This window comes from Balaenoptera physalus (assembly GCF_965194825.1).
Source record: "Balaenoptera physalus genome assembly, chromosome: 14".
Classification (NCBI taxonomy): Eukaryota; Metazoa; Chordata; class Mammalia; order Artiodactyla; family Balaenopteridae; genus Balaenoptera; species Balaenoptera physalus.
In genome coordinates, this window is record NC_138893.1 from 40,317,552 (window position 1) to 40,330,963 (window position 13,412).

At 37.2% G+C, this 13,412-nt stretch overlaps 1 protein-coding gene and 1 long non-coding RNA gene across 21 annotated transcripts in view; one reads left to right on the forward strand and one right to left on the reverse strand.

Moving 5' to 3' along the window:
• Positions 1-13,412, reverse strand: part of VTI1A (vesicle transport through interaction with t-SNAREs 1A) — a 419,912-nt gene that overhangs the window by 378,232 nt on the left and 28,268 nt on the right. The gene's annotated exons all lie outside the window — the stretch shown is intronic.
• LOC309642192 lies at positions 8,631-12,181 on the forward strand. Its single transcript, XR_014253037.1, has 2 exons — positions 8,631-10,250; positions 10,297-12,181. It is a non-coding gene; the product is annotated as an uncharacterized lncRNA (long non-coding RNA).

Consider the following 13,412-nt stretch of genomic DNA (forward strand, 5'->3'; position numbering starts at 1 on the left):
AAGGAAAACTACTTGAATTATTAAGCGAGTTTAGCAAGGTTGCAGGATACAAGATCAATATACAAAAATCAAGTATATTTCCATGTACTAACAATGAACAAACAAAAATTAAAATTAAGAAAAAACTTCGGGGCTTCCCTGGTGGCGCAGTGGTTGAGAATCTGCCTGCCAATGCAGGGGACACGGGTTCGAGCCCTGGTCTGGGAAGATCCCACATGCCACGGAGCAACTGGGCCCGTGAGCCACAATTACTGAGCCTGCGCGTCTGGAGCCTGTGCTCTGCAACAAGAGAGGCCGCGATGGTGAGAGGCCCGCGCACCGCGATGAAGAGTGGTCCCCACTTGCCGCAACTAGAGAAAGCCCTCGCACAGAAACGAAGACTCAACACAGTCATAAATAAATAAATAAATAAATAAATAAATAAATAAAAGAACGTGAATTTCTAAAAAAAATAGTCCATTCCTTTAAAAAAAAAAAAAAAGAAAGAAAAAACTTCATTCACAACAGTATCATAAATAATAAAATATTTAGAAATAAATTTCAAAAGAAGTACAAGAACCATATACTAAAAACCTAAAACATTTCTGAGAGAAATTAAAGAACAAACAAATAAATGGATTGGAAGACTTAATATTGTTAAAATGGCAATTTCCCCCATATAGATCTACATTGATTCTATTCAATGAATCCCTATCAAAATCTCAGCAGACTTTTTCAAAGAAATTGACAAGCTGATTCTTAAAGTTAAATGGAAATGCCAAGAACCTAGAATTTTTTTTTTTTTTAAAGAACAAAGTTGGAGAACTTACACTATGTGATTTCAAAACTTACTGTAAAGCTACAGTAATCAGAACACTGTGGTACTGGCATAAACACAGACATATAGAACACTGAAACAGAACTGACAGTCCAAAAATAAACCCTTACACTATGCTCATCTGATTTTCTACAAAAGAGCCAAGGGAATTCAATGGGGGAAAAAATAAGTTTTTCAACAAATAGTGTGGGAACAACTGGATATCCATATACAAAAAGAAATAAATAACTGAGATACTTTACCTCATGCCATACAAAAAAAATTAATTTGAAATAATCATAGACCTAAATATAACAATTAGAACTCTAAAACTTCTAGAAGAAAATCTTTGTATCCTTGGGTTGGGCAGAAATTTATGAGATACAATATAGAAAGCACAATCCATTAAAAAATTAAATAGATTAAACACTATCAAAATTTAAAACTTTTGTACTTCAAATGACATCATTAAGGAAATGAAAAGACAAGCCACACACTGGGAGAAAATATTTGCAAACCACATATCTGATAAAGGACTTGCATCCAGAATACACGAAACTCAATCATAAGAAGACAAACAACCTAAGAAAAAATGGGCAGAAGATTTAAACAGACATTTCCCAAAGATATATACATATCTAGTAAGCATATAAAGAGATGCTCGAAATCAATAGTCATTAGGGAAATGCAAATTAAAAGTACAATGAGATGTCATTACATACCCACTAGATGGCTACCATCAAAGGACTGACAATGCCAAGTGCTGACAAGAATATGGAGAAATTGGAATCCTCATATATATTGCTGGTGGGAATACAAAATGGTATAATCTCTTCAGAAACAATGTGGTAGTTTCTTGAAAAGCATATATTTACCAAATGACCCAGCAATTCCACTCCTAGGTAATTTCCCAAGAGACATGAAAACATGTTTCCACACACACATGTGTGTGAATTTTCACAGCATAGTCACAGTAAAAAACTAGAATCAATCCAAATGTCCATTAACTGGTAAATGGATAAATAAAATGTGGTGCATATTTATTCACTGGAATATTACTCAGTAATAAAAACAAATTATTGATACATACTACAATAGAGAGGAACCTCAAAAATCTTATGGTAAGTGAAAGAAGCTCGATACATTAAATGATTCCATTTATACAAAATTTCTAGAAAAGGCACTACTATATACAGAGAAAGCAGATCAGCAGTGGCATGGGATTGGGACTGGGAATGAGACTGGCTACAAATGGGCATGAGAGAACTTCTAGGAAGTGTTATAAAACTGGATTGTGGGGCTTCCCTGGTGGCGCAGTGGTTGAGAATCTGCCTGCCAATGCAGGGGACACGGGTTCGAGCCCTGGTCTGGGAAGATCCCACATGCCGCGGAGCGACTAGACCCGTGAGCCACAATTGCTGAGCCTGCGCTCCGCAACAAGAGAGGCCGCGATAGTGAGAGGCCCGCGCACCGCGATGAAGAGTGGCCCCCGCTTGCCGCAACTAGAGAAAGCCCTCGCACAGAAACGAAGACCCAACACAGCCATAAATAAATAAAAAAAAAATTAAAAAAAAATTTTAAAAAGTTCTAAAAACTGGATTGTGGTAGTGGTTGCACAACTGTATAAATATCCTAAAAATCCCTAAATTGTGTACTTATAGTGGAAAATTTTATAGTACATAAATTATACCTCAATAAAGCTATTTTTTATTTTTTTATTTTTTGGCTGTGTAGCTCAGCTTGTGGGATCTTAGTTCCCCGACCAGGGATCAAACCTGGACCCTCTGCAATGGAAGTGTGGAGTCCTAACCACTGGACCACCAGGGAATTGCCAATAAAGCTATTCTTTTAAAAGGAAGCTGGACTATAAGGAAATAAACTTTTATCTAAGAAAAAATCTAAAACTATATTAAAAAAAGGAGTATCAATTGATTGGAAGTTGCCTCATATACTGCACAGAATTTGAGATTATAAAAGACTTAAGAGTTTTTATATGTCAAAGGCTCCTCTTATACCTTACATGATTTTTTGTCGCTGTTATTGTTCTGAAAACCCTTCAGTGTCCACACTCTCTTATGTATCACATCCTTATTTTTAATGGAAGAAACAAAATCTATCAGTCCCTTAATTTATGGTATACTGAGTGTCGACATTTTGGATCTGATCTAAAGATCCTATATACTCCTTATTACCTAGAAAGTGGGGTGTAGACAGTGGGGTTGGAGGTTATAGAGGCTTCCTTGATGGTGGGGCATTTATGGAATACAACACAGCTGCATTTGGGGGCATTATGGTTAGTGCAGCAGTTCTCAGCCTGGACTGAACGTTGCAGTCACCTGGGAAGCTTTAAAAATCCCTGTGCCCTGGCTCCACCCAGACCAAGGGTATCCAGGAAGCAGTATTTCCTAAAGCTCCCTGGGTGGTACAGCCAAAGTTGAGAACCACTGGTTGAGAGGAGGCCTCAGAACCTTTATTTTCATGCCCAACTGTCTCCTGGGAATGTGGTTTGGAATAGTTGGATTGTAGCATCTAGAGCTGCTGTCCAAATCGGTAGCCACCAGCCGTATGTGATTATTGAGCACTTGAAATATGGATAGTCAGAACTGAAATACGCTGTGTAAAATATGCACTGGCTTTTGAAGACTTAGAAAGAAAAAAAGAATGTAAAATATCTCAATAATTTTTAAAACTTATTACATACTGAAATGATAATATTTTGCTTGGATCTACTGGGTTAAATAGAATATATTACTAAAATTAATTTCGACTCTTTCTTTCTGCTTTTTTTTTTAATGTGGTTAACTAGGAAATTTAAAATTACACGTGTGGCTGCCATAATATTTTTATTGGACGGTGATATTCAGTTTTAAAAAGAATCATAAAATCTTGGAGCTGAAAATGACCTTTGGAATTATCTAATTCAATCTATTTTATAGCTAAGGAAACTGAGGCCCAGAGAAAGTGACTGGCCCTACACGACACAGCTAGAAAGTGACATTGCTGAGATTAGTCAGGTCCCCGACTCCTGATGTCTATGTCTATTTCCATCACACTTCCTCAAGGACTGTTAAAACAAAAGTGCTCTATCATCTCCTCCCCAAAATAGATGTTTAATTTAATCCACCAATACTGAAAATATGTACTTTTTATAGAGCGCCTTTTTCCCTCTAGGATGTTCTATGTAAGTCTCATGGCTACAACTTCTCCTGACTTTGGTGCCATACACACAATGTACTACTCTTGGTGTCATAAAATAAAACAAGAAAAATATTAAAAGATCAAATCTCACATGCCACTTTATATAGGAAAGGTTATATGTCAAAGGGTACTCACAGAAATACCACAAAAATAAACCTAAGGGAAAGAAATTGGTAGGGGAGGGCAGGCAGGGGGGTTGAAACACAATGAAAGTAATACTTTGTGTTCCTATTTTAAGTGCCTTTCTCAATGCTATATGCATAGCAGCTAGAGGCAAGCTGGAAAGCCGCCAGGTCCTGGCTGCCAGCAAAAATTTTGTCACCTCCTTTGAACATCTGAAGTATGTTTACCCAATAGATTTCATTAAATTACACTTCCATTAGGAAGCATACAATGTTGATACTCATCTCAAAGATCAAAGGGATCGCTAAGAGGCATGTCATCCTGCTCCCCAGCTGATTGCTATTTCTGGGCCAATCAAGGAAAGGAGCCAGAACAATACTTGGTTAAAAAAAAAAAATTGTAGCATCTCCCCAAGGACTACAGACTAAGAATCTGCAGCCCCATTATCAAAATGAGCATATCATTAATGACAATACTCATACAGTGAGTTATTTTAATACAACTCCTACACAACAAACAAGCTGGGTTTGGGTCATTAGCTGAATTTGTAAAGCAGTATTTCTGAGAGCTGAAAAACTCTTCAGTAAAAATACAAAGTTTAGAAGATGGAGAAAGTCCCATTTACAAATGCAGGAGAAAAATCTAGTTTCTATTAATTTCATTGTGATTTTAAATAAACCAACAGGTGAGCCAGAATAGAGATGGCTAATTTAATTACTGACAGGCTGTAGGATTTTTTTTTCCAACTCGCTAATTTTTTCGATGGATGATTTTTAAAGAAATATCATAAGTACATTTTCTTTTTTGAAGGCAAAACTATTCCATTTGGAATCCAATGCTTACAGTGAAAACATTTAACTTCCAGGTACAAGAGATACTAATTTCAAAGGAGATAAGATTTGGTCATTATTTTTAGGAAATAAAAGCCAGCCATTACAACTAGGGAAAAAAATATTTAAGATAGGTTTAATGGAGTTTAAAAATACATATGGTACTGAAATACAGCTACAAATCCCAAATCCTTTATTTGACATTAGAAAAGGTAATTCAGCCACAGCTTATTGTTCTAAGCCTGATTTCAGGTAATGGGAACTCTTTTCTAGTAATTTTTATTATGAAGAATTTGCCCAAAATGGGATAAAAGATAAAAGGCAAGGTTTAGGCAACTACTTTTTCTACCTAACCCTTTCTTCAAGCTCTGGTGGTAAAGGTAAATCACCCATTGATAGCCACAACACACAATCTAGATTTCAGCTGTTCTCTTTCAACCTGTAGTCAACCTCTTGGTTACCCATACTTGACACATCATATGAACTCTAATTATCTATCTTTTGCAATTAATCATCTGACAATTACATTTCCTGCACTTATAAGCATCCAGCTGGGAACTGAGTTTTAATCTGAGAGAGAAAAAGAGAGGATTCAGGTTTCTAACAAATTACTTCTAATTAACCAGAACCTTTTTTAGTCATCCCAATGTAAAGATGCCTACAGCTAATCGAAGAATTTATTATTTGCATTCTTAATGATACTTTAAAATTTCATTTAAATTTCCCCAAAGGGCAGCTCTGGAAATGCACTGCACTAACATTAGTTAAACAAACATTCTGTTTGGCAGTACACAAAGAATGCGGGGGTTGGGGGGTGTGCGGAAAGGAAATAATTTCTAAGGGAAAAGAACTTGCACTATGACTAGAAAGGGCAACAAACACAATTAAATAAAGCAGAGATTCAAGGCATACATCTTCAAAGTGGAAGATACAGCTATCTTCCAAGAAGTCCAGGAAACTGACAAGCTGAATCAGATAAATTTTAGAGCTGGAAGAGACTTCATGGATCATCTCCTCCCGTGGCTCTCAAAGTGTGGTCCCAGGATGATGCTTCAGCGTCAACCTGGAATTCTTTTTTTTTTTTTTTTAATTAGTTTATTTATTTTTGGCTGCGCTGGGTCTTCGTTGCTGCGCACGGGCTTTCTTTAGTTGCAGCGAGCAGGGGCTACTCTTCGTTGTGGTGCACGGGCTTCTCATTGCGGTGGTTTCTCTTGTTGCAGAGCAAGGGCTCTAGGTATGCGGGTTTCAGTAATTGTGCCGCACGGGCTCAGCAGTTGTGGTGCATGGGCTTAGTTGCTCCGCGGCATGTGGGATCTTCCCGGACCAGGGCTCGAACCCGTGTCCCCTGCGTTGGCAGGCGGATTCTTTACTGTGCCACGGGGGAAGTCCCAACCTGGAATTCTTTAGAAATGCAAATCCCCAGGCCCCTTACTGGGTCTTCTGAATCAGAAACTCTCAGGTGGGCCCAGCAATGAGCCCTCCAGGTGATTCCCACTTACTGATCTATTGGTCTACTTTAACAACTACTGGTCTAGTCTAACCACTTCATTGTCCGAAGGAGGAAACAGGGAGCTGAGAGAGAGGCAAAAGTTCCATACACAAGAATAAAATTAAATAATAACTCTGAGGAACTTAAGGTCTTTTTTCTTTTATTAAAAAAAATTCTTTGTTAATATATAAGATACGCTACTGTGACCTATCGCATAATTTCTGGGACTACTGAGCCTTAGGATCCCCAGTAGATCTTTCCTTTCACAGTATACGCAACTCTTGGGCTCTAGAGAACTCATAGACATTCCTAGAGTATTGGTTATAAGGTTCCCTACAACTTAATATTCCACAAATATTGAACCAACCATAAATGATGACCAGAGAGATGTTCTTCATGTAGCCAGGGTCCTACATGACTTTTAAAAAACTGGACCATGGCAGGAAGCGCATTTAGAAGACAGAGTGGTATATTGGAAAGAACACTGGATACAGAATCAAAGAATCTTGGTTTTTCATTCTTGCTCAGCCACTGACCAGCTCAATGACCTTAGGCAAACCACCTTGTATCTGACTGAGGATGTGTCTCTTCATCTCTAAAACAGTCTTAACATCTAACTTCGTAGGGCTTCTGAAGAGACAAAATACAAACTGTCCTTAATACAGGTTTTGGTACGTAATGAGCACTCAATAAACATTAGCCCCTTCTTCCTCTTCCTCTTCAATTTAGAGAGGATGCGGCTGGAAGGTCAACATTCCCAGCTTCCTTTGTTTTCCGAGAGGCACTATCTAGCTTCACTCTTGAAATGTGCAGTTCTGTCTGTCTAGTCATCAACACACTTTCCGTTACCTCTCAGCCTTGCTCTCTCTTCCTGCTCTACCAGATATCCAGAAAGGTACTCAAGGGCTCAGGAGTTGCTTTCAATATTTCAGAAAGTTTAGTGGTGATCATATACTTAGCCAGTACAAGACTACACAGCCTAATCAAACATCAGAATTTTTGTTTGTTTAAGCTAGAATTATATGAACTCAGTTCTCTCACACTGATTTAACAAACCTTGACTTCACTCAAATATTTAACATTCTATCTTCCTACCTATGTTAATCTAAAAATTATGGAAATCAATGCTTCCTTAATAAATGTTTTTGATTTGGTTTTCTTGGTAGTGAAAAGACTGGGAAACATTAGTTTAATGGTTCTTTTGTAAAGATGTACACTGGAATCACCTGAGACCCAATTCAGGTCTGCAGACCAGTCTCCCCAGGGGAGTTCTTGACTTGTGTTTTTGTGTGTGTGTGTGTGTGTGTGTTTTTCAAATACCACAAATAATTCAATTGAGCACTCCTGGTTTTAACTACTGCTAATCTGTAGTTAATATTTTCCGTATTGGAAAAGGAGGAGCCATAATCCTGACTTCTGACTGTGACTGTCAGCTGCCTGAATGGACAGGATGAAGGCAACAGCAGTTGGGGTTGGATAATGTACGCTGTGAATTTAAAATCATGGGTGCCAATCTGTGAACAGAAAGGTCCTTTTGCACTCACCAGTGAGAAAGTTATATATTTTCAGAAACAAAGGAAGAACTCAGAAAATTTCTAACAACTTAAGAAAGATGGGAAAAACAAAACCCCATGAAGTATTTTAAACAAATACAGCTGCTGAGGTTATAAAACTAAAGTTTGTGTTGTGATTACTTTGCTTTATATTTTAAATATAGAAGATTGTTTGCTTGGGGTATGATAAATTAAATATAAAAATGTACTATTTTAAAGAAAAAACAATCTTAATCTTTTTTAGGAACCAGTGGACATGATTACACTCCTGTTAACTAATGTCTTTGGGTCTGGTTCTGGTTGATATGGGATAGCCAAGTCCTATATTTTAATCAAGAAGAAGACAGGCATTTTACCCCAAATTAGGAAAGCTCTGCATTGTAATGTATATTTCATAATACAGTCCAACTTGACTCTCTTCACTCACCACAGAGATTAGCTAACTGGACAACTATTTTTATTTTCTCTTAAAATATTATGAATAGACATGATATGCCTATTCATCTGTTAATTCACAAATATTTATTTAGAATTTATAGGCTCTCACACAGCACGAGAAATCACAATTCCTATTCTAAAATAGTATATAATGCAGTTGGAGGAACAAGACTAAGTGGAAACAAAGCATGGGTTCACACAAGCTGCAGCATGGCCAAAAAATAAATAAATAAATTACTACAGTTTTAAGATATATATTTTAAAAATTAAAAAATAAAGAATCACTAGCTCGAAAAACGATACATTACTATAGTCCTTAAAGAAGCAATACTGTAGAAACACCCCCTCTTAAAAAGTTTCTTAACTCTATCATAGTGTTTCTCAACCCAGGTACAGAGCATTTATAAGATATATATGCCTACACAATTCCCCTTATTCTAAGGTTACTTTACCCCCTAAAAAAGTGATATTATCTCTGATATGTTACTGTTTTAACAGATCCACACACATGCACTGAAGTAAGAGGAGATGTAAGTTTGGTAAAATCAAGGATATGCAGTAAACAGAAGTACGTGGATGTGGAAATTCAGAAATGATGTGGCCTAGGGATTGGCCACGGAGTCAAGGAGAAAAAAGGCCTGTGCGTAGGTTTGGAAATGATAGTATCTTTAATCTGATGTTTATTTCAGGGAACCTTAAGGGTTATTTATTCTTGGGGGTACATGTGGACCTGTGATATTATTTCTAATGGTTTCTGCATGCAATGACTATAAAATCTTACTATCTTGGATTTAAAGGTGTACACGACTAGTTTTCGATAGCATTTAAGCAGAAGAATATTCTTTCTTAGAATATTCTCCTAACTAGAATACCCAGTTCTCTTTCCAGCCTACCCACTGCTGTCCCATATGAGCCTCTATAAGTCAAAATTTTTAAAAAGTGCTGCACGACACTCTGTTAGATCTTAGCACAGACATAAGTGTGGCAAAGTGTTGTAAGAAATGCTTTAACAAAAAGTATGTGTGGGGCAGGGAGGTGGGGTTCATAATGTTTTCCTTAGGCTTTCTTATTAACCCCAAATATTTTGTAACAGTAAATAGAAGGATGCTAATAGAAGGATGCTACAAGAAGATTCAGGAGATAGGAAACAACAGGGAAAATAACCTGAAGAATTAGAAAAATAAATACATCTGTACAGTTGCAATTGTTGAAGTAGGAGCATGACAGAGAAAAGCTCTCAAGCGTAAATCTTCTTGCAATGGCTGCTTTCAGCCGTACATGAAACAGTAGTGATAACAGGCTAAAAAATAATAAAAACTTTGAAATAAAGTTAAAAGATACACATAACTTAAAACTAACATCTTTTTCTACACAGAAAGGTTAAATTGTGAGGTTGACATTTGCATTTGTTATGTTGTCAACACTTTCTGTCTATCTGCATGTGTACAAACAATATCTAAAGATGCCATCTGCATATTTATACCAAAGGAGCTTATGAACAGGACTTGTCAGTGTATTTTAACACCCTTCCAAAACATCAGCTTTCATCAGATATAAACATAACATATTTAATTTATTAGTTTGGTCTTAATATAAAAAGTTGACAATCATATGTCACTATAACTATTGATAAGGCAAATAAGGACTACAGGAAAATGTCAAAAAGTTATTGAAATGCTTGCTGAAACACTACATCAAATTGTATTTATCAGCTCTTCTCTGCCAATGAATATGTCATATTTTCCTACAGATGGCTATTTCTGAAAAGATGTACGCAATGGAGCATTTCAGAAACTTCATTCTTAAAGTATCTTAATTCCCAGGTCTGAGAAATTTAAAAGAATTTTAAAAGAAATTTAAAATTCCCAGGTCTGAGAAATTTAAAAGGAGTCAGAACAGAGAAAAAATACATTTCAACACATGGCATTATTATTTTGCTCCACTAAAGTTAAACAGAAATTGTGCTTAAAGAACAATTCACACTTGATGTTTTGTTGGAATACTTATATGTTTTGTGTGCCCACCATGTATCATGGATGTTTCATCTGAAAAAGATTTGCTTTAAAATTACAAATTCTTAAATTTAATTCAGTAGGCACTTACTGAATACCTACTATGTACAGCATTTATAAACTACTTCAGAAAACTTAAAAGTGGAACACCCAGTTTTTTCTCTTGAAGATCTTATAATTTGGCTGGAGTAATAAAACATAAGTGAAAATCACTAAGTCATTTCAGCTCTGACATGGAAACAGTGTGTACATTGGTACAGGTTAATAACATAAGTGCCAAGGCAAATGGGAAGTAAAGAAAATCTATCACGACGGAAAGATAATTAGAAAAGACTTCACAAAGGAGCTGAATAATGGGCTAGGTATTGTAGAAATGGAAGACATATCCATATGAGACTAACAGGTAAAGTGAGCCCAGAGTTCCAAAGCACACCTATTGTCCTAAACTGCATATAGAATAGTTTTAAAGCAACGTGAAAACTTTTGTTGGTCTTAAAATGCCAAGCATTCCCACTTTCAAAATTGTTAAATAACATAGCTCACATAGACAATGTGGAGGTTGACCCGCGTTTCAGAGTTGAAGAAGCCAGGGCACAGGGACTTGCCCAGTGGCACTCAGCTAGTTAGTATCAGAGCTGACACCCAAAGCCAGAACTCTTGATGCTTAATCCAGCGTACTTTCCACTACATCACCTGCTTCTCTTGGTTTACAGTCTATTGGAAATAAATGTAGGTTAGTTATTGAACCAAGTTTTCTTTTTCTGGACACACTGGAACTAACAGAGACTTCAGTGACTCTTTAAAGAGAAATGCTATAAAGCAGTATGATTTAGTAGCTTTAGAGTCAGATAGGTTTGATTTCAAGTCCTGGATCCAAATTATGAGACCTTGGGAAAGTGTCAGCTTTTCATAACCTTGTATGTCTGAATTATAAACTGGCTATGAAGAATAAATGATATACAACATGGTAGCTGACCTATTAGAGGCCCTCAATAGTTACTTCTCTCTCCCTCTCCCTTTAAAAGCCCTATCAGCGATCATTCTAGATTGAGGGGTTCTCAATCAGGGATAATTTTGCCTCAGTGGGGACATCTGGAATATCTGGAGACATGTTTTGATTGTCACGACTGGGGTGGAGTGGAAGTGGGCCACTGGCATTTAGTGGGTAAAGGCCAGAGATGTTGCTAAACACCCTGCAAGGCACAGGACACCTTCCTCCCACCCCCAACAAAGAATCATCCAGTCCAAAATTTCAACAGTACCAAGGTTGAGATGAGAAACTCTGCTCTAGACCAAAGAGGAAAATTACCCATTACCACTAGCATTCAGTGAAAAGAAAGATCATACCTTTTCTGCCCCCAAAAGCAAGCATCCTGACTTTACTAAAATATCAACATCAAGGTAGAAATGCATCAGATCCCCAAGTTTATGACATGGAGTACAAAAATATAATTGACTTAATATTCCTTCATGTGTGGAGTCTTCTGACTATTTGCATGTGATAGATTTGCATGCAGATCTATATTTCCAGACATATGGAAAGTTTATTTCCCTAGAATCTACCTGAGGGAGGAATAATTAGCAAAAAAAAACAAAACAAAAAAACCATAGATTTGTAAATATTTATGGATTTTGTTTTAAAATTGGAGAACTGAAAAATTCTTTAGGCAAATGTGAACCTAATGACATCAGTTTGTACTCTGAGATATTTCGTAGTACTACCTAGATCCCAAAAAGACATTGAAAGTATCAGGATACAGCAGGAGTAAGCAGATGACTGCATTAGTCTCAACGAACTGGCGCCCGAGGCAGGTGCTGCCTGCCAGCACCTCACCCTTCTGGTACATACCTGGTATTTTCCCTCCCTCTCTCTTACACTTTTATTTTCCCCTGCTCCTACTTTCTCTCTTTTCCTTTTCCCTGCTGTCTATGCCTCTTGTCACTTGCCAGTGACAGTTGTTTAGCCCCAGCCATGACAGAATTCAAAAGACAAAATGCCTTGATTTAATGGCAAGGTTTCAATAATGCTTTCTGGGAGATGAGAATGAGAGTCACGGGCGTACTTTAACTGGCATTCTCTAGGCGCTATACCTATGTAAAAACATTTTGCAGAGATAGTATTAATACCCCATTTTGAAAAACATTTCTGAGGGCTCAAGAAATACAGCTGCTCATGATCTATTTACTAACGTTAAAAAATATAGTTAGGGGCTTCCCTGGTGGCGCAGTGGTTGAGAATCTGCCTGCCAATGCAGGGGACACGGGTTCGAACCCTGGTCTGGGAAGATCCCACATGCCGCGGAGCAACTAGGCCCGTGAGCCACAATTACTGAGCCTGCGCGTCTGGAGCCTGTGCTCCGCAACAAGAGAGGCCCGTGCACCGCGATGAAGAGTGGCCCCCACTTGCCGCAACTACAGGAAGCCCTCGCACAGAAACGAAGACCCAACACAGCCATAAATAAATAAATAAAAATTAAAAAAATATATATATAGTTAGTATTTCTAGTTCTGCCGGGTTTAAAATCATTCCTCTTCAGAGTGAAAAGTAAACTTTTATTACAAAGGGACCGTTGTAGATGATTTTGGTCTCAGAAATTTCTCTCAGAAAATGCCACAATACGGTATATGTTAAATATCAGTGCGAGCCACAGTGCCATCTATCGCCACATTCCGTTTGAATTAGAAAACATAATTTTGCTACTTTGATAGTCCCTGAACAGACTAGGAAAATAGAAAGCCCTCTCAGCTATAAAATGCACTGACAAAAATCTCACCCCAAATCTATATTTCCAAACACATAGAAGCATTATTGCCTTAGAATCTACCTGAGTGGGTAATAATTAGCTAAAAAGATGTAAGTTTGTGAATCTTATAATGATAACATCTTGAAATTATATACTTTCATGATGATAATTTCTCTGACTGCAGAGTCTATAGCAAAACAATATAACCATAAACCAAGACTCTTCAATC